The following is a 23,260-nucleotide window of genomic DNA, read 5'->3' on the forward strand; positions in this document are numbered from 1 at the left end:
AGAACAAAATAACACTAAAATTGAGAGTATTAAATATGAACTTAAAGAACAGTTAGAGCAAACTAAAGCTGAATTAAGTAGGGAGATGAGGGAAAATAAGGAGGAAGCGAATCGGAGAATGGACGAACACAGTAGGCAGTTACGCGATCTGGTGTTAAAAAATGAACATTTTAATAAGCGATTAGAGGACCAGGAAAGTGAATATGTACGGCAAGGGAAAAAGGTAGAAGAAAAGTTTGCGGAACAGAGAAGTGAATTCCTGGAATTAATGGGGAAGGAAAACAACTCTACTAGGGAGGAAGTAATGAGGCAGGTCACTAGTATTGATAAGAGAGTTGAGACTCAAAGAGGGGAAATACGGATATTTAAAGACCACGTCCAACGAGAGATTGGCACGGTAAAGCTTAGAATAGAAGATGAGACCCGGGCAAGTGAAGAAAGGTTTGCGATAGCTGAAGAGAATAAGATTGAAATTAGGACATTGAAAGAGAAGCAGGTTAATTTGGAGAGAGAAATTGATAGGAGAGACAGAGATGTAGAATGCCGGATGGAGAAAGCAGAAAATAAGTTAAAACAGGTGGCAAAGGATAAACAGGTTTTCACGGGAAGGCAATGTCTAGGAAATAGCTACATTAGGGAAATTGAACTACCTAAATTTAATGGGAAACAAACGAACCCGCTAGATTTCCTTAAGATGATAGAGAAACGGTTTGAAAAGCGTCTAGAGGAAGGGTCTATGGACTGGGAAGACGTTATGGAAAATATTGACCATGCTTTTGTAGGAGAAACTCGATCTTGGTTCATGGTATATAGGCAGACGATGACGAACCTGAAAGAATTCAGAAATAAATTTAGAGAGAAATTCTGGAATGAAGCGATACAAGCTAGGGAGAGAGAAAGGGTGGTATTTGGAAGGTACAAACAGCATGAGGGAGTTACTATGACCGAGTACTTCCTGGCACATGTCATGATTTGTCAGAACTTAGATGGTATAACCGAAGGGTCTGATGTAGTAAGACTACTTTTGAGACATTTTCCGGACAGGGTGAGAGAAGCGGCCTGTATGCAAAAAGTAGGAACTATTCAGGAGATGGAGAACCTACTAGGCAGTTTTGATGCGTTAGGTAACCTTAGGAGTAGAACGGAGAATATTCAGAACTTTAGTCATCACAACGGAATGAGACATAACGGTAGTACACAGAATCACGAAACTCGCAATCAGTTCAGACCTCAGCAGAACAGCAGGAGAGGAGCATCTGAATATAGGACAGGAAATTCCCAACGGAGGCCAGAGCAATGTACTAATGAGTCCAACGTCAATACACAAAGGGAACCTTTAAACTAACGAGAGGCTGTAATGTTAGGTCAGAATTCCAGCCTAGTAAGAAGGTAGCGAAGTGTCTTGCCATTAAAGTGTTACCATATGACCTCGATGTTAGGGACGATTTGTTGTATGAACCCGAGCAGAATAATGGAGATTCAAGTAATAAAGTAGTCAATCCCGTTGTTAAATTGAAAGTTTGGGGGGCGTGGGTTAAAGTTTTAATTGATTCTGGTAGCCAAATATCATGTATTAGTTCTCAGTGGTATGAGTCATTAGTGAAACAGGGTATTCAGTTGGAGGAAATGCCTGTTAAGTCTACTTTCATCATTACGGCTGTTGGAAAGAGGTCTAAGCAAATTTGTAAACAAGTAGCTGTCCCGATCTGTATTAATAATTTTATTAGCGTTCAGATATGTTTGGTAATTCCGCATTTAATATTTGATCTTATCTTGGGATCTGACTGGTTAACGTTAAAATTGGCTCAGTTAAATTACAATGATCTAGTGCTAAATTTGAGGTGGAATAATGAGGATATCAAGGTCAAGTTTGAGGAGGAAATTCAGAGGAAAACGGAAGTTAGTACAGTGTGGAGAATGAAAGAGGTTTCTAAAGTAAATGAAGAGGCTAGTGAGGGCCTGAAGTTGTGTCAGTTGTGGATTCATGAGGATAAAATATGTGGCTTGAAAGAAGCCGTAAGTAGAAATGAGTTGAATGAAGTCCAGAAGGACAAGTTATTTGAAGTGTTATGTGAACACGTGGAGATTTTCTCCGAGAAACCTGGTGTTACCCATCTGTATGAACATTCTTTTTCTGTGCTGGATAAGACTCCATTCAGCGGACCGCGATATCCGATACCACACAAATATGCAAAAGCAGTAGAGGATCAAATTCAAGCTATGTTAGCAGACGATGTGATTGAGTTATCAAACAGTCAATATGTTAATCCCTTAATTGTCGTGCCTAAGTCTGATGGATCAATACGTTTGTGTATTGAATGCGAGAGCGTAGTGAGAGTATTAGGTTTGCCTGAGGAAACACCTCGTAATGCTGAATTTTTCGTCCGAATGGCACGGGAGAACCTGATTAAATCTGGAGATAAACGTAAAAGGCAACAGAAACGTAAGGTACTGGATAACTTTGAGGTAGGTGATATGGTTTTGGTGAGAGTTCCCATGTTGTCAAATAGTGAGGATAAGGTGACAAAGAAATTTTTTCTTTTATATCAAGGCCCGTATAAAGTACATAGAAAACTAGGACCCTGTGCTTACAAGTTAGCGGATGGCGAGAGCGTAATGAATGGTTCGTACAACATTAGTAGTTTAAGGAGATACCTGTCGGGTGAGGTGGCTGAACCGGATTGTGAGATATAGGTCAGTAACTCGGGGAAGTTGCCACTTGTTATGTCAGACTACGAGCGGTATGTGTTTACGTCTCAATCGTGGTGGTATTTCCTAGTTGTGTTTGTAAACAAGGGAGATGTTTGTGTGACGGTAGATTTACGCTCGTTCATTAACGATAGATCATCTGTTTTCCGTATGTGAGGCCATGAAATTTTATATATATTTGTTTTCTGAGATGTTACATAAGGCTAATTAAAGCTGACGACGGCAAATAATTAATTTTCCCGTATGTGCATTTCTAACTTGCAATAATTTTACCGTGAGCTTAAATCACGTGTGTATTTGTGTGAAGTGTCTTACATCATGCTTCAAGATAAGGCTGAAACATTCGAAAGAGTGATAAAAGTGTAAATTGTTTGTATCATATGTTTTCCATTTTTTTAATGTAAAAGATTGGAAGAGAACGTGTTACTGCTATCTAGCACAGAATGTCGGAAAGATGGGGAGTCAAAGGACAGATAAACACTCGGCAGAGTTTGTAATCTGAATTGTATATATTATGTTATATTCTCTAGGGTAATCTTGTTTTTTTTTACAAAAGTGAAAAGTTGCTCATGATGGGCATAATTTAGCATCTAAACCTCAAGATGAACTGAAATAACAGACAGTCGCAATGGGAAGCAGTCTAAGAGAGATATGGAAAGAGTGAGATATAATTAAGTGTATGAAAATAATGTCGCTCGTTATGGGCAGGTAATAGAGGTATTTCAAGTCAATGTGGGAGTAAGTGTGTGAGTTCTCAACTCATGTAATATTTGTTAAGAACTCATGGGGGCGTATGTAACGTTCCAGACGTTACAGTGTAATTATGTTAATTTTATTATGTGTAATTAATTCAGGAATTTAACGTCATGATATTTATTTGGTATGTAATTGTATTATAATTCATGTTTAATCATTTGCTCACTATCATTTCATTACTTTGTAACTACGACTTATAAACGAGGGCTGAATATCCTAATATTCACTTAGATTCTTGCGACAGTCGGTTAAAATTAACTTGCAGTAGATTTCAGTTATCTTGCCACATCACCGAGGAGGAAGGGAGGACAAATTTAGACAACAAGTTCTGAGAAATGCGAGCACGTGTTCACGCGTCCTAACGTAAGCTACCGTATTTCGACCAGAATTATTCGAACTGATCAACGCCTATATTTTCAAAGGAGCGTCATGTTGCCATGGATACTGATTGAAAGGACGAATAGAAGAACAGTTGATATCTTGTGTGGGACCCATCTACTCGAAAATCTAGAGTGGGGAGAGAAGTGTCATCTGATTGGACCACGTGTAGCGGCCTGTAATTAGCGCGAGAGAAAGTTATAAGAGGGCGTGTTGGAGCTCCTGGAGGCTCTCTCTACAACGTCTTATTCGCTTCTGCGAGTCTCTCTACATTATTCTACGATCTTCTACGAGGCTTCTACTTGATTTTCTACTTGATTCTGCGTCTCGATACTTAGAAATTCTGAATGAGGTGTGTATAGCCACTCTCATGAGGAAGTACGTACAGCACGGCTGCAAGACCGGTTTGAACCAGTCTAAGTCAATAGATAGTTTTAATCTAGATAGAAATGAAACTTCCTAGAACATTTTCAGTAAAGTTGGAAGGATTCTTAATTGAGTATCCTCTCCATATAACCCAAGGTGGTTCTTCTAACTGTGACATAGGGCTTATCTCCAATCTATGGGATAAAGCATAATAGGGAGTGTTAGTTTTGAAGTCATCTTCCAATTAGTGGTGGGTGCAATTTGCAAGGCAGGAATGGTACTGAGCTGCAGATGAAGAGATATCAAAGACGGCCGGTGATGTTCCCGCTACAAGGAGGGAAGCTTTCCAAGGACCAGCAGAACAAGACGACATGGTGAGCAAGCGAGTTAAAGATATTGCAAGTTTTCGCGAAGTAGAGTCATTCAATTTTTTGTTAAATTCATTTTCTATTTTAAATTCAGTTCTCGTTAAACCGTCGTCATTTATATTAAATATAATAAATAGTATTTTTCTAGTTTACTTTAATCAATTTGCCTTAATTAGCCTTTTGATTTCTAATTCTCCTGCTTAATGATTAGTGCACTGTCACCTCACCCCTGTGATAAGAGTCTATCCAAGCTTGATTATAAATTTTATCTTTAAGTCCTCAACTTAAAGATTGGCGCCCTTTGCTTGCTTGGTTGCATTTCTCATTTGATGATTGTTCTCCGAGAGGGGAAGTCACACAGACAAACAGACAAACAAACAGACACGAAACGTAAAAACCACCGATTCCGTCTTCAGTTGACCTAAAACGGATAAATATCTGAAAAATTGGCAAAACAAAAGAAATTACAGACAGCGGACCCCCTACAATTTTATTTATATAGATGAATTTGATGTCAATATTTCCATTACAATAATAATCCCTTGCTTTATAGTGCTAGTACATTCTTCATCCTAAATGCTGCAGTACCAGTCTAGGGGTATGTGTTTGTGGAGGTACCTACATAAAAATGTATTGTTTTAGAAGTGAACTATTCACTATAGAAAGAAATGATCAAAATTTGGAAGGTAACTCGTAGTGTAGGGATAGCGTGGCTGCCTCTTACCCGGAGGCCCCGGGTTCGATTCCCGGCCAGGTCAGGGATATTTACCCGTATCTGAGGACTGGTTCGAAGTGCGCTCAGCCTACGTAATTAAAATTGAGGAACTGTCTGACGGTGATATAGCAGCCCCGGTCTAGAAAGCCAAGAATAACGGCCGAGAGGATTTGTCGTGTTGACCACACGACACCTCGTAATCTGCAGGTCTTCGGGCTGAGCAGTGGTCGCTCGGTAGGCCAAGGCCCTTTCAGGCTTAGAATGCCATGGGGTTAGGGTTAGAAAGGTAATTATAATTTATGTGTACTATGATAGGTGTACTGTAAGTACAAGGGGTAAGAGAATTTAATGTACCCCTTAACATGAAATTGAAGACAGAACATTATTTAGACTTTTCCGAATATCTTGATAAACCGGGCGAGTTGGCCGTGCAGTTAGAGGCGCGCAGCTGGGAGCTTGCATCCATGAGATAGTGGGTTAGAATCCCACTGTCAGCAGCCGTGAAGACGTCTTCCCGTGGTTTCCCATTTTAACACCAGATAAATGCTGGGGCTGTACCTTAGTTTGTGCCACGGACGCTTCCTACCCCTTCCTAGGCCTTTCCTATTCCATTGTCGCCATAAGACCTATCTGTGTCGGTGTGACGTAAAGCAAATAACAAAAAAAAAAGACTTGAAACATGTACACTGACTGACAGAGCAAATGCAACACCAAGGAGTGGTTCGAAAGGGATGAAAGTTGGGGAAAAAACAGAGACGGCACGGACGAATAATTGATGTTTATTTCAAACCGATATGCAGGTTACACAATGCGCACGGCATCGACTCAGTAGGATGTAGGACCACCGCGAGCGGCGATGTACGCAGAAACACGTCGAGGTACAGAGTCAATAAGAGTGCGGATGGTGTCCTGAGGGATGGTTCTCCAATCTCTGTCAACCATTTGCCACAGTTGGTCGTCCGTACGAGGCTGGGGCAGAGTTTGCAAACGGCGTCCAATGAGATCCCACACGTGTTCGATTGGTGAGAGATCCGGAGAGTACGCTGGCCACGGAAGCATCCGTACACCTCGTAGAGCCTGTTGGGAGCAGTGTGTGGGCGGGCATTATCCTGCTGAAACAGAGCATTGGGCAGCCTCTGAAGGTACGGGAGTGCCACCGGCCGCAGCACATGCTGCACGTAGCGGTGGGCATTTAACGTGCCTTGAATACGCACTAGAGGTGACGTGGAATCATACGCAATAGCGCCCCAAACCATGATGCCGCGTTGTCCACAGTTACTGCCGGATTTGACCTTTCTCCACGCCGACGCCACACTCGTCTGCGGTGACTATCACTGACAGAACAGAAGCGTGACTCATCGGAGAACACGACGTTCCGCCATTCCCTCATCCAAGTCGCTCTAGCCCGGCACCATGCCAGGCGTGCACGTCTATGCTGTGGAGTCAATGGTAGTCTTCTGAGCGGACGCCGGGAGTGCAGGCCTCCTTCAACCAATCGACGGGAAATTGTTCTGGTCGATATTGGAACAGCCAGGGTGTCTTGCACATGCTGAAGAATGGCGGTTGACGTGGCGTGCGGGGCTGCCACCGCTTGGCGGCGGATGCGCTGATCCTCGCGTGCTGACGTCACTCGGGCTGCGCCTGGACCCCTCGCACGTGCCACATGTCCCTGCGCCAACCATCTTCGCCACAGGCGCTGCACCGTGGACACATCCTTATGGGTATCGGCTGCGATTTGACGAAGCGACCAACCTGCCCTTCTCAGCCCGATCACCATACCCCTCGTAAAGTCATCTATCTGCTGGAAATGCCTCCGTTGACGGCGGCCTGGCATTCTTAGCTATACACGTGTCCTGTGGCACACGACAACACGTTCTACAATGACTGTCGGCTGAGAAATCACGGTACGAATTGGGCCATTCGCCAACGCCGTGTCCCATTTATCGTTCGCTACGTGCGCAGCACAGCGGCGCATTTCACATCATGAGCATACCTCAGTGACGTCAGTCTACCCTGCAATTGGCATAAAGTTCTGACCACTCCTTCTTGGTGTTGCATTTGCTCTGTCAGTCAGTGTATTTAAATACAGTAAGTACAAGGGGCAAGGGAAAAGTGTGATATACACTGAGAACTTTCTAATGCTAGTAAAATGGTATATCTGTACGCGGTCAGAATTTATGTCAGTGTTAACTTCTTCGAAGAATGAACCTGTATACTTACGGTCCTGATATAAATATAATATTTTATTAGCCAAACAATAGAACAGTTAGGCTGAGAACAGCGTATGTAACAATGACATGTGTGCAGCAATGTTCTTATATCTTAATACATCACCCTACCGAGTTCATTGCTACCGGTCTGATCCAACCCAAACAGTGGGATACAGTGGTTAGATCTATGCTTGAATTTTGCTCCCAGGATTTAACTTAGTACTCTTATCTGGTGTAGGCTGAGAGAATCTCAGGGCCATGTGCCTCTCCAGAAGACATGGAAATATTGCCTCTAAAGTATGTTGATTTCCTGTCCGGGAATCAATCCCACATTCTTCAGGGTGAACTGAGTATGTCATTAAGACCTCAAGTAAGAAGCTCCAATATTTATATATTATTATCCAATTAAAATAAAACAGGCATTTATGGTAAAGATCTATGTGATATTCATTTTAAAGTAAACCTGACTTTAATTAAATATTTCCGAAGCGAATTAGAATGCTTGGAACGTAATTCAAATTATCATAATGTTACTAACGGGGATATGTGAACAGTTAAGAAACTAGTCAAAACAACTGTGCACATTTTATTTTCACCCGTTAGCTGAAATTAAGCTATTGATCAATTAACTGAGTTGAGCGGGTATGTCAAAAGTAGAAACGTAACTACAATTTTATGATTTCTACTTTCAGAAAATCTTGAAACCTGTATATAAATACTGTAAGTACAAAGGGCAAAAGAAAAATACGATATAAATTGAAAGCCTCTAAATGCTAGTAATATTGTAAGCAAGGCACCAATCAAACATAATGCTAGAAATAAATCCACCTGTCTGAATTTCAGTTTTAAGAAGAGAGTACCTTTCCTAAAGACTTCAGTCTTCTTTTCCTTTAACTGGAGATTTTCCCACAGCTGTCGGGTCACGGGTGCGAACTGTGTCACTAGTGTGAATTTTACCATCTTTTATGGCCGGATGCCCTACCTGACGCCAGTCCTTCTTGGATGATGCAATCACTATTGATTTCTGTGGTGGTTGGTAGCGTGGTGTGTTGTCTGAATATGAAAATAGTGTTGGGTCAAACACAAATACCCAGTCCTCGAGCCAGAAGAATCAATCACACGAGATTAAAATGCCCGACTTGGGCGGGAACCAAACCCAGACCGTCTGAACAGAAGGCCTCAACGCTGACCATTCAGCCAATGAGTCTGACTTCTTAAAAACGTGAGTGTACTCAATAATTTGCAAAATGAACAATAGACGACATTATTAGCTTTCTTTTAAAATTTATCTTACGTCGCACCAACATAGATAGGTCTTATGGTGACGATGGGATAGGAAAGGCCTAGGAGTGGGAAGGAAGCGGCCGCGGCCTTAATTAAGTTACAGCCCCAGCATTCGCCTGGTGTGAAAATGAGAAACCACGGAAAACCATCTTCAGGGCTGCCGACAGTGAGGTTCGAACCCATTATCTCCCAGATGCAAGCTCACAGCTGCGCGCCCCTAACCACCCGGTACATTATTAGCAGTACAGCAGTATGAAAAGAGAATGAATGTGCTGTACAATAAGAAACTTACGGGTAAAATGGTTTTAAATTAATATTGTATATTAAAATATATTATAATGTAGTATTATGCCAGAGAATTAAATGTAAATAAAATATGTACACGCAGCCGCACAAAAATTGGCCGTAGCAGAAGATGACTTTCTTCCAAATCCTCTTATTTGAAATTGGATGAACATGTTTGGCAGGAACTGGAATTGCAAGTACCATTTCTTCGGCCAACGACTATGCACAGTTCAAGAATTTCAGGAATGTAGAAATACAAATATTTCTTTGCTGGCCAATCTTTGTGCGGTTGAGTGTACATTTCCATATTTTACTTACCTTCTAGCACTAGTCCATTCTTTATAGTAAATACTACCTCAGTGGCGCTACTTATTGATCTGCTTTCCTCCAGAAGGGAACCTGCATAAAGAAGTATTGTTTTAGAGGACAATTATACAATCACTATAAAAACAAATTACAGATCTGTAAGGCAGTATATTAACATCCATTCTAAGACATGTTAGATAAGGTAATATAAAATAGCAGAAATACTGCGCAGAAAATTACCGAGGGCTTCAAGGCACTTCAACTGCAAGGTTTTACAAAATTTAATTAGTTTTCCCTTCAAATTAGGGAGCTGTAGGTGTTTCACGACTTCTGAAAAGCATTTTTGTCCCAAATTTGATTTATATTACATCCTTATACCTCACTTCTTTGGAGCTTAGTGCGATATATGATTTGATATGAATCCTATTTAAATGTTTCTCAGTTGGTCTCTTTTTTGTTACAACACTGATGAATAATCCATAAAACAAACAATTTCTGGCTAAATAAGAGTTAATTGTGTTTAACAGTTCATGTGTTGGGGTTGGTGGTTCCAAAGTTGAACATAGAATTTTTCAAAGATATTTCAGTGGATACAAAAATGTTATTTGTACTAGACACACAACTGGTGAAATGTAAAAGCATGTAAGCTTTCATAGGGATGGGATCTTCAGTTTTACTTAAAATTCGAATAAGAGGGAAGGAATATTTAATTTTACAAACCCAATATGCACTGCCTGAAATTCAGATAGAAGATGCCTTGATGAGAAATCAGAGACTATGACACAGACTTATTACACTACACTGCAGAAAGACAATAATTATGATTACTTAACTTTAAAATTCATTGTACATTAGCCTGTAAAAACATGACATTTAGTAAAAAAAATTAATACAGAGGCTACAACAATCTCTTTAATTTGCACACAGGACGCTCGCCTGACTCTTGTCATTAGTGGGCAAAGGTTGCCAGATAGCTCAACAAAGAATTAGATTATCTGTTAGGGACAAGAATATATATTTAGGATCAACAATTTTTGGATAAATGACTGGCAATGGAAAATAAATGTAGAAATTGATGAGTGGAAGTAGGCTGGCATATTATGCTTACAGGAAACTGAATGGAAGGGCAAGCAAAGGAGAAATCAGGGAAATGTTTCAGGCTGTGCTATGTTTATCTGGATGGTAGGAGAAATGTTTTTGGTATTTTACTGATTCCCAGATTGAAGGCGATAGTTATAAAAGCGACTAGAATGTAAGACAGAATTATATAATTGGAAGTGGAGCTTTAGGTGTAATGAATACGTGAACAACGATGTCAAAACGTAATTATGAGGAGGAAAAAGCACTTCGGAATGACCTGAGTTCAACTTTGGAATGAATAACACAACGGCGTAATGCAAAATTACATGTTATGTTTTTATAGTGACATTTATAAACTAGACATTTTTAATTAAAGAAAATCACAATATCATGTCCTTATTTTGACAACATAAAAAGTACAATTTTTATAGTTCATCGATTTACAAATGTGGCTATGGAATAGGCAAGTTGGTAGTATTCTATCCTCTTTGTTATTAAAAGACCTGGCGGGAACAGCTCTACAGTATTTTGTTTTCCTGTTTGCTTTGAGCGATCCCCTCTTAAATACTACCGCTGAGATAAAAGGGCGCTACCTGCCCCATCCTCATATCGGTCTTAATGCAAGTGTGACTAGTGGCAGTGCTGCTTCTCTGTGGTCGAACGAAGAATCGCTGCAAAGTGATGTCTTGGCTGTTCTTTCCACAGCCTATCGGAACACATTCTCTTTGTGTCGGAAACGTTGGGTACGCATGTGCAAAAGGCAGAATTCCTGGTTTCTGGCTAAAAGCTTAGAAATTCTCGCTGAGCTGTGGTTGCACAGCACCCGACGTGGAGCGCACCAGTAGTTTCCTGGTTGTGAGGGGAGTTGAATAATTTCCTATTCTTTGGCTGACGTCTTTTTAAATGCACTGTATTTGATTGTAGATAATATTTTTAAACTAATTAATTTTTCCAACAGGCAGTGTGCTGCAGCACTTCAGCACATAAGGTACGGCCGCCCCTGGTGCTAAGGTGGCAAGGTATGTTGCGGAACCCATGAAGGGTTGCACCCGGTTGTTTCAACCTTTTTTGCTTATTTAGGTCCACCCTTCTACAAACATTGTATATTATGTTCCCTCGCCCTTAGTAGGGCTGCTTTTCACTGGACTCGTCCACACTACTGTCACACCAATGTCTTCCCTTTTTAAAAGATGCTGAATTATAGAATAATCTACAAGATGTAAATAATTAAAATTTAAGTTTATAACAAGAATTGAACATGAGGGAAATAAAGGACATACTATGCTGCCTGGATAAACGATGAGCCAGCAGCACAGATATTTGTTGTACTGTGCTAAGGATGGAAGTATGATGCAAAACCCGTGAGGGGTAGCATTTGGTTGTTTAAACCATATTTATATATTTAGAACTATCATTCGGCGAACACTATATGTGCTCCAGGTGAATAAGCTTATAAGTCATAATATAAACGTACTTTGCAAAGCACTTAATTAGATACCTCAAAAAGTAGAGATGTGCTTATAAACATTCCCTGCATGCGACAGGGAGAAGGGTCATTGTTTATCTGTTCATACACGAATGTGGAGGATGTCTAGGAGAATAAATTGGTGTGGATTTCTCATTTTTGTTAATGTAACTTATCAGCTTATTCACCTGTGTCAGATATACAGGGTTATTCACCTAACATGTTACACAGAAATAACTTCTTAGCCAATAAAGATATCGGCATTCTGTTTTCATAATCGTAAATGGTACCCAGGGCCTTGTAAAATAACGTGCTACTTAGTCTCATGGGGTGATTAATAACCGAGATATTGATACTAACTCCATATTTTCAAATAGAACGGCACAAATTCATACAGCTGGCCTAAAAGATGAACTGCGTACAAGTTCAAATATGTAAGTATTTTTAAAATCAGACCATTACTTTTTGAGATATAAATAAGAACATCATGCGCGGTTTTGCTGCCGCATCAGACGGCGTGAAGTCGGGCTAGAACATATTGAGGCGCAAGCTGCTTCCTGGCCTTGATTCCAGCCACAGGACGGATACGAGGCATGTACTGTAAACATAATGTGATGTACCGTAACATACCCTGGTTGTGCAAAGTTATTGTACTACTGGCGAACACACAACGGGGAAGGGAGATTAAAGTTGTATTGTTTTGTTTTGACATGTAATAGGTTGCGCTCAGTTTAGCGTTTTTTCTCACGGATGGGAATGGGAAGGATTTGGAAAGGAAGTGGGCCGTGGCCTATCACAAAGGTACCTATCCGGTATTTGCCTGGTGTTGAACATTGGACACCATGAAAATCACTTTCAGGTTGGGCGAGGCAGGACTCGAACCTACGCTCTCCCGAATGCATGCTAATACAGTCGCGCTGGAGCTCTGCGGAGATTAAAGCGTGTAAAATAAAACATAAATAATAGTGTTGCTGCCATCTCACCACGATCTGCTCTGACCATTTGCTTTTCTAGAAGGACATGTTCCGGTGTTTTGTGTTATGTTTATTTCTCAACTCATAGAGTAGTATGAACTCTACGCTAAAACCAGTGACAGTTACAGCTTTCGTTATGTTCCTTTCAAGGCAAAGTACTTACTTTATTCCTTTTAAACACAGCAACCCTTTCTGTCCTGTCATGTGTTCGTCTGTCATACACACTTTGCAAACCCATCGCATGTACCGAGCTCGATAGCTGCAGTTGCTTAAGTGCGGCCAGTATCCAGTATTCGGGAGATAGTGGTTTCGAACCCCACTGTCGGCAGCCCTGAAGATGGTTTTCCGTGGTTTCCCATTTTCACGCCAGGCAAATGCTGGGGCTGTACCTTACTTAAGGCCACGGTCGCTTCCTTCCCAGTCCTAGCCCTTTCCTGTCCCATCGTCGCCATAAGACATATCTGTGTCGGTGCGACTTAAAGCCAATAGCAAAAAAAAAATTACATGTGTACGAGGTGCTTACATGCCTGGTTTCCATTCTGTGGCTGAACTCACTCCCAGGAAACTGCTTGCGCCTCAATATATCCTTGCCCGACTTCACGCCGTCTAATGCGGCATGCAAAACAGCACATGCTGTTCTTACTTACTATATATCAAAAATAATGGTCCGATTTTGAAAATACTTACATATTTGAACTTGTACGCAGATTAACTTTTAAATCAGCTGTATGAATTTGTGCCGTTCCAGTTAAAAAATATAGAGTTAGTATCAATATCTCGGTTATTAATCACCCCATGAGGCTAAGTAGCACGTTATTTTACAAAACCCTGCGTACCATTTACGAATATGAAAACGGAATGCTGATATCTTTAATGGTTTAGAAGTTATTTCCGTGTAACATGTTAGGTGAATAACCCTGTAAATTATGTTCTCGCCGGGCTGAGTGGCTCAGACGGTTAAGACGCTGGCCTTCTGACCCCAACTTGGCAGGTTCGATCCTGGCTCAGTCCGGTGGTATTTGAAAGTGCTCAAATACGTCAGCCTCGTGTCGGTAGATTTACTGGCACGTAAAAGAACTCCTGCGGGACTAAATTCCGGCACCTGGGCGTCACCGAAAACCGTAAAAGGTTAGTTAGTGGGACGTAAAACAAATAACATTATTATTATTATATTCTCTCGCACTCAGCATCCCTCGGGAATCGTCCAAACTACTGTCATGTCACTATCATCCCTCTCCACTCGTTCAGTGAGGGAATAGTTGGCTAACCGATCTTTTTATTAGTAGATGGTTTTTAGGAGTTACATATCCATCGCAGCGGTAGGTTGACCTTGATATTCCCCTCTGAGCCAATGTCAATCCATCTCCAGAGGAATTACCAATAAAACAGTAATTACTATAGAACAGAACTCCGAGGAGCTCTGTACAGCGAAGCGTAGCCCCTTCTACATCTATAGTATTGCATGGTCTAATTAGAAATGGGCAAGCTACTGCTTGCTCTGATAAGGGACTTTTAGCTCCGAGAAAACGCTCTTCCACGCATCTAGTAAAACTTGAGGGGCAGACAGCAAGCCTTATTTTATCGGGGTATTGCGCGATGCCACTGTCACAAACCGCCAATTTGGAATTTGGAATTTTTAAAATTTTGCAGCGTGTCTAGCTAATCAGCGCATTCGAATTTTTGAATTTTTGCAAGAAAACTCCAATCAATGAGCGCAGTCGAATGTTTGAATCATTGCAAAGAAAATCCAGCCATTCATCATGCAAAGACCTAGTAAGCAACAAATCAGCCCAATCCAATTTTCGAATTTTTGAATTTTTGCAGCGTATCCATCCGATCAGTGCAGGCAAATTTTTTATTTTTCATTTTTTTAAAGATTAATCCAGCAGTTATCTCCTAGGCCGTACGGGCACACGCTGGCCAGCCCCCGAACTAGATATTCAGTAGCGCCATCTAGCAGTGTTGCTTGGGTGCTACGACCAGGGTGCCATCTACTGGTAGAGCCTTGAACTAGGGACAGCTCGATGGCATTTTGGATTTCTTATTTTTTCTCTGTACTACCCCAATATTTTTTTTAAAAAGAAAAATATATCGAAAACTGTGCGTCCTAGCGCAAAACAGACGATTTTGATCCCCTTCCACTAACGCTATCTCCCCATTCGGCCAGGGCAATAAATTGCCAATTGCCACAATTTGTGAAAAATTGAAAATATATTGAGAACGTGCACCTTAGTGCAAAAACGTCGAGTTTCGACTTGACTTTCAACAGGCCTATCTGCCCTTTCCGCCAGAAAATCTAAGGCAAATGATGAAGGTCACAGGACTAAGGTATACCAATAGCCAAAATTTGTGAAAAATGGCAAATATCTAGAATGCGTTGTGTCCTAGTGCAAAAACTATATTAGGTCCTCCTTCAATAACACCGTCTACCAGCTACCAGTAGCACAGTAGTGTTGTGCTGGTGCACATCGCCCGATGGATTTGCCCTCGTAAAATATGTGCAATAGCGCTGATGTATCGTCATAATTATTACTATTATTTTGTTGTATCGAAGGTGAAATACCGAGGGTGAAATGTCCTACACCAGTAAAAGAAGTGGTTTATCATGAATGAACTAATGTGACTGTGGATGCAAACTACACCAGTCATATATACTTCGCAACCGGATTCGTGTTTAATGAGTAGCTATCCTAGAGTTAACAATCGTCCTCCGACACCGTGCTTCCAGCCTACAACAATATCTCCAGCCGGTAAAGGTAATCAATTACGTCAGTTATTTTTCATCAAACTTTTGTGGACACTTGCTTAGTAATAACCATAAAATCCATGCCATTTGTGAAATAAATAGGTGGCACTTTCAAAAGTTGAATTTTCACTTTCGTAATTTATAGTAACGAAAAACTCACAGTGCTGAAACGTTTTTTTTTTTAAAATCTGATGACCTGATGTGTTTCGCTTGCTAGAAAATGATCTAGCGAAACCTAAAACTTTTAAAATATATTTTGAGCTTTTTGGACTATATGTAAAAACTCGAAGTAGACGTGAAATCAATGATATAAAATCTTTTAATAACAAAATGCAGTTGCCTGTGATCGAGATATTTTGAGTGTCACCAACACAAGGAGTGAGTATTGAGCAGGCTGGGTGTTAGTCGAAGTAATCCATTTAGAAGCTAACATTAATAAATATAACCTTCTGCGAGGATCCTCAAGCACCGATTTACAAAAATGGATCAAAGATTAAACAGTGTTTGTAAACGTCAAGCCTGTTACTGTATGTGCAGGCTGTAACCTGAGGTCTTCATCTAACAAATATGAATGTTAGGCTAGTAGATTATCAATTTATCCTCAATGCTATTCAGTACTGAATTTTAGAAGTATAAAATTTCCTATTGAATGAAACGTTTTGGAGTGCCCTTCTGAACGAGAGCATTTAAAAATCTAGCCTTCACTGGATGCGGGAGGAGCTTCCAGTGGGCATTTAAAGGCTAGCATACCTGTTTACCAAACTGTTTTATGATACCATATCTCCGTTAATTTCCAACCAAATTTGATTACATAGGAAATAGCTTTCCAGTTAACCATATATAGTGTTATTAGTCTCGTCGTCGTTGAAGTGAAGTAATTTGCATAAGGGTTCAAATTTGTCTAAAGATATGAATCAACTATGGGGTGTGACAATGGTACAATTTTCCGAGAAGTAAGACCTAACAATTTAGTTTCTATGCTATCATCAACATGACAAGTGCTAAGGCAGCGTACATCTCATTTTTATTGAGTGGAATCAATTCCCTTAACCTAGATAGAAATGGAAACAACATTCCTCGGGACCTTATGTACCGCTAAGTGTAGTGATTTGTTTCCGTAACACTCAGCTGGGCGACTTCAAGTGAAATAAAAGTTTGAAAGACTTTACTGGTTGCACGTCATTTAGAGCTAAACCTTGGGACTAAAACACCTTACAAAATGTTTATTTCATACGTAATTATCCATGTAATCCCAGTCAAAATTCCACGCAGCACTACCACATCTAGCACGAATAGTGTCAGAAACAAGTCACATCTATATCATTTCAGCCTCATCACTGTCTAATTCGGCAATATCACCATCACAGTCAAAAGAAACATCTCTAAAATTATAACTACTATCCCCATAATCAATAAAACATTCATTTAGTATGCCATGTATAGCATCCTAGAAAAATTATCCTTGATTACCGAGGCCATTGCGGGAAATGTACACGAGCGAAGAGTCGAAGAATTTTACACATCGATAATGAGGTGAAAAATCGTTAAAATGGATCAATAGATAAATGAAACGAATGGATGAAGCTTTATGTAGATGGCTGTGAAGACGCGTAGGACATAGTTTGAAGGAAACTTACAAGATGCGGATGCGGCGCATTGTGTGTCAGACACGTCACTCCATAGCAACAGATGGCTACACGTCACTCCACGGTGTCGGGTTAAGCAACTTCAGTGTTAACGTCTTTGGAGTTGAAGACCACCCCGAAGTAAACGTGTAACCAACAAGTCGGTAATTTTTCGGGAGAGATGAAAATTGTTTTTTGGGTTTAATTCGTGGTATACACGACTTGAACTAATTGTATATGCAAGCGTAAAAATGAGTTAATCTATTATAAATAATATTTTATTTGTATAACTTAATGTTTTAAAAATGATGTATGAATTGTAAGTGATACTGTACAGCGGAAAACAATCGGCAAGTGTACCTTGCATTTGTACACAACAAAAGAGAAATCCTGTGCATACAGTTGGAACACGACTAAAAGCAAACAATATTAGTGAAATAGTAAAAACAACAAAAACAATCAAGGAAATAAAAATGTGATTTCGTCTATGGCCTTTATTTAAGTGGTGTATTACACCTGGTGATGAATCAACACAAGCACTTCCAACCATCTTGACTGGTGTTCTATTCCTACACCACGATGGACAAGGCACCTCTGCCTCCCTTCACAAACACACACACTAGACTGGAGCGATAAATAAGGCAACTTGGTCGAAAATGTGCCAGCATTTATACCCGAGAGGCAGGTTCCAGAAAACTCTGGGCTAAGGCCCGACATACCCCCAGTTTTGTTTGGGAAATTAAATAAATACTAGATACGGTTTGATAGAAGTGTTGCAAACTTTAACACGCCATAAACAAAGAATAAATAATTCAGTTTAGTTAAAATATCAAATTACTTTAAAATTTTAATAGTCAATCTTCACACCAGATGGGGTTCAATGGTAGTACAGCATACCTTGAGACCTTAGCTACTCAGTGTATGTCAAATCGAAGTTATACTCTATCTGCAGACGTAGCCATGCATTATACTGTCAGGTGATCCCTCAAAACAGAGTGAATAGCGGTACGTCCGTGTGTCGTTGTGAGGTACACAGACTACTGCGGTCATTTGAGCACGTTGTACGTCAATCAGCAAATCGCATGAGACATCTTAACGCGGTTCATGTCGCAAGGGCCGTCACTTTGATCCAGGAAGGATGGACGTTTCCTCTTGTTGCTGTGGATGTCAATGTATCTCCGTCAGTTATTCACCGCTTATTGAATCACTACAGTGACACAGGCCGGTTCACAAGGAGGATTGGACAAGGTCACGGACGCATGACTATCCCACAGGATGACCGATATCTGACCATGTGTACGTTGCTGCGTCGTTCAGCAACTACCTGAGAACTGCAACAAGACCTCAGAAGGGTCACTGGAGTCACGGTGTCTGACCAGGCAGTAAGAAAAAAGTTAAGAGAAGTGTCCTTACGACCCAGACGTCCTCTTCGACTGCCCCGTTTAACGCAGCAACATCGCGCAGCTAGCCTTTCCTTTGCCCGAACCCACGTCAACTGGCAACTTCGCACATGGAGACCTGTGTTGTTCACAGACGAGTCCAGGTTTCCCCTGACATAGCGTGATGGACGTCAACGTGTATGGAAACGCCGTGGTGAACAGTATATGCCAAATGTTGTCCAGAAAGGAGACCGATTCGGACAAGGGTCTGTGATGATGTGGGGTTGCATTAGTATTGAAGGCCGTACGGATCTTCTCTTCTTCCGTGGTAATCTTACCGCTGCGGGGTACCTCGAGCAGATACTGCTACAGCATGTGTTGGTTGCTGCATAGGTTGTAGGCCCTGAATTCGTACTCATGAACGACAACGCCAGGGCTCATGTAGCGCGCACCACAAAAGCAGTCTTGTGAGAACTGGATTTTCAAGGGATGGAAGGTCAGCAGTGAGTCCCCGACCTTAATCTCAACGAGCATGCGTGGGATAGGCTTGACAGAAGTGTTCGTAGGCGTCCTGTTCCACCACAGACTCTCCAAGACCTCGAAGAGGCTCTCATTGAAGAATGGGACCTCATGCCGCAACGTGACCTCCGTCGACTAATACGGAGCATGCCTCGTAGTTGCCAAGCTGTGATAAATGTTCGTGGAGGACATACAACATACTGAAGCTCTCCAACTGTGATAAAAATCCACCCTGGAGGACTGTTATCACTTTGTTTTCGCCCCTATTTGGGCATTTCCGCTTGTGTTCTGAAAATGAACGCAAATCCATCGATGTTCCTTTGTATACTTCAACGGTAAAGAATAAAGGGTTAGTTGGCAATATACCTGGGTGTGAAGAATTGTTTTGTGTAGCTTGGCATACTTTCAAAACGATGTTCCCTTATTCTTTTGAACTCTGTATATTATTGGCAATTATCTAACATCCCTTATGCTGCTCACATTCTTCACATTTGCCTGAATTATTAACTCTTCCGGTGTACAGATAGCGTGCCGGCCTCCTAACTAGAGGCCCTGCGTTTGATGCTCGGCCAGGCCAGCGGTTTTTACCAAGATCTGAAGGCCGGTTCAAGGTTCACTCAGCCTACGTGTTTACAGTTGGGGAGCAATCTGACTACAGATGGCGGCCCCGGTCTAGAAATCCTAGAATAACGACCGAGGAGTATTAATACGGTCAACCACACTACACCGCGTCATTTTCAGGCCATTGGGATGAGCAGCAGTCGCTTGGTATTCCAAGGCCCTTCAGAACTGTTGTACCATGTGGTTTGGTTTCTTATTTATATTCTTCTGAATTTATTTCTTCCAATATTATGAAATGATTGCTTACATATCACCTATATATATTAATATTACAAAACAACTCACAGTAAAAATAATTCCATCCGGTATTAAATTCATTCACAGTGAATGTTACCTTAGTGTCACAGTAATGAAACAATTTCTGCACTTGAAGAAAAAATATATCATACCAGAGACAGAATACATACAAGGCATATTTACTGATAAGGTCATTTACGGAGGAAGAGTGATTTACATAGTCATGTATGTGAAAGATCAACAGTTAGATATGTACAACACAAAGTTGTTATTTAATCGTTATACACTAGTGGAAATGGAAAGTGTTACACCATGAAGTACCACTCCGATATTTATCAAACTTTGTGGAGATATTCATCACATAACACACGTTAGATGATTAAACTTCCTGCCCATTCGAAACTGTCAATCACCATCATTATTAGTATGAGGTATGCCCCCACGAGCACGAATACACTCTTGTATTCTGTGTGGCATGGAAACAAACAGCCTCTGAATGTCATCTCGGGGGATTTCTTACCATGCCTGAAACACATGTTGTGTCACTTCATGATGATTGTTGGCTGGAAGCTGGGATAACGTATACGTCTTCCCATCTGTGGGTGACAAATCAGGGAACCGAGCAGGTCAGTCAAGGATCCGTACATTCCTCAAGGCGTTACTTGTGTGATCTGCAGTGTGGGCTCTTGCATTATCTTGCAGGAATATGCCATTTGGTACCCTCGTGATGAAGGATACGACAACTGGGTTCAGGATTCTTGCCACATACTGGCGAGCATTTAGTTCCCGTCCAACAAGTACCAAATCCGTCCCGTTGAATTCCAGGAGTTGGAGAGACAAGTGCCTCAATAATCTCTTCTTTCTGTGCTCTTTTACCAGGTAGTCTACGGACATGTTCACGTCTGTCTGACCTCCACAAACAGAAGCAGTTCTCATCGCCGAACACCACAGAATGCCACCCGATGTCCAAGTTGATTCTGGCACTATACCATTCGAATCTCCGCTGTCCGTTGTGTCAGCGGTAAAAACGCATTCCAACTCGAGATCTCACCCCAGCTACCAGTAAACTGTTCCCGATGGTTCGTGGTGACAATCTGCCTGTAACCTCTGCCCGGATTTTAGCTGTTGTCATCCGTTTGTTCTTCAGAGCCAGCCGACAAATCCTACGATCTTCTGGTTGTGTAGTCCTTCTGGAAGGACGCGTGCCTGCTCTTCGTTCCACACTGTTGTCCTGAGTCCATCTCGTCACTACTCGTTCTGAAGTCACTGCAATAGATCCAACTGTCTGTGCAATCTGTCGGTATGATGCTCCCAACTCCCTCATGCCAATGATTCGACATTTCACAAAGTCCGAAAGATGGCAATAAGCTGCCCGTGCACGTCTTCTAGGCGTGCTGTGTTGCGATCTGTACTTGAAAAGGGACAATAAAGTCAGATACACCCAACGGCCATCACGTACACACATTAGCTGCCATTTTTAGGAATGGCGTTTCCCTGTACTAACAGTTACGACGCATGAGGATGAAATTTTAATCAACATATATCACAGGCATGGAAATACTGAGGTATCAGTTTGGTGGCTAACGGTCAAGGTGTAAGGTGTAAGGTGTAAGGTGTAACGCTATCCATTTCCGCTAGGGTATTCTCATTACTCTGGGATTTAGAATCAGTCATCATTGCTCTTCATTTAGCTCAGTCACCCTGGTGGCATATTCCCTACCAGATTTTGACCTAGTCTTTTCTTAAACGATTTCAAAGAACTTGGATGTTTATCGAGCATTTTATTGGATCAATTATTCCACTAAGTTACTATAAAAATATTGCCCTAATTTTTCCTATTGAATTCCAATGTTATCATTTTATTTTTAAAAGCTCCACTCAAGGTTATTCATATACTAATATCATTCCACGCCATCACTCCACTGACAGCACGGAATATTCCACTTGGTCAATCAGCTCGTCTCCTTAATGCCAAATTTTCCCAGTCCAAATGTTATAACATCTTAGTGACACGAATCCTTTGTCATAAAAAAACCCACAACAATACGTGCCATTTCCCTATAGTTTTTTCCAGCCCTCGGATCAAGTAATCCCGGCGTGGGTACCACACACTGAAACCATACTCTAAATGGTGTTTTACCGGGGACTCGTATGCCCTTTCCTTTACACTCTTATTACAACTCATGAATACCTTCATAACCATCGGAAGAGATTTGTAACCCTTCTGTATAAACCTATTTTTGTGATTACCTCAATTAAAATCTCTCCTTACATTACTTAGAGTACACAGAGTGATCCTCGCGAGGTAGTCTGTATACGAAGGGCGTGAGGCCTCGCGAGTGGGCTGGTGCAAGTCTTTCGAATTTACGCCTTATAAACGACATGCGCATCTGTGAAAATAGGACCCTACCAAAGATGATTCCAATGATGAGGACAGCACAAATGTCCAGCTCCCGAGTCAGAAGAATATTATCCGGTGAAAATGAAAATCCCCATCCCTGCCGGGAATTGAAACCGAGACCCCTTGGAGAAATGACCTTTGCACTAATCATTTAGCTATGTAGGCGTCAGGTACTATTACCTCATAAACACAGTAATTACGACGGAGAAGAATTATCCTCCTGCTGAAACTTACCCTGATCTCTCATCCCATTTACCTTCATACCATTACTCGCTCCCCACGTCACTTGGTCGAAATATTTTTGTAGTCGCTCAAAATCATGTTACTTATTAATCTATACCGTATAATATAATCTGCAAAAAAAGCCTACATGCAATTTTACTCATATAATTTATACAAAAAGTAAAGTTCCAATATCACTTTCTTTGGCGAACACCTCTTAATCATTACAGGATCAGATCAGGCTTCACCTACTCTAATTCTCCGAGATCCATGTTCTAACATCTTAGCCACCTACCTATTCGATCGATCTGTTGTCTTATCAAATAGCCATGATTTTCGTTAGTAGTCTCCCGTGGATAGGTCAACAGCAATACAGTCCATTAGACGTCCTCGACCTAAAATATCTCCTACAACTTTGAGGAATACTACCAGTTGGGAGCCTCACTGAAATAACTTTTCCTAAACCCGAAGTGTCTTCTATCAAGCCAGTTATTAATTTCACAAACATGTCTAACATAATCAAACATAATGAATTACGAGAGCTTATAACCAACACATGTCAAGCTGACTGGCCTGTAATTCTCCGCTTTATGTGTATATAACTTTCCTTTGTA

The sequence above is a fragment of the Anabrus simplex genome, chromosome 2, assembly GCF_040414725.1.
Source record: "Anabrus simplex isolate iqAnaSimp1 chromosome 2, ASM4041472v1, whole genome shotgun sequence".
Lineage (NCBI taxonomy): Eukaryota > Metazoa > Arthropoda > Insecta > Orthoptera > Tettigoniidae > Anabrus > Anabrus simplex.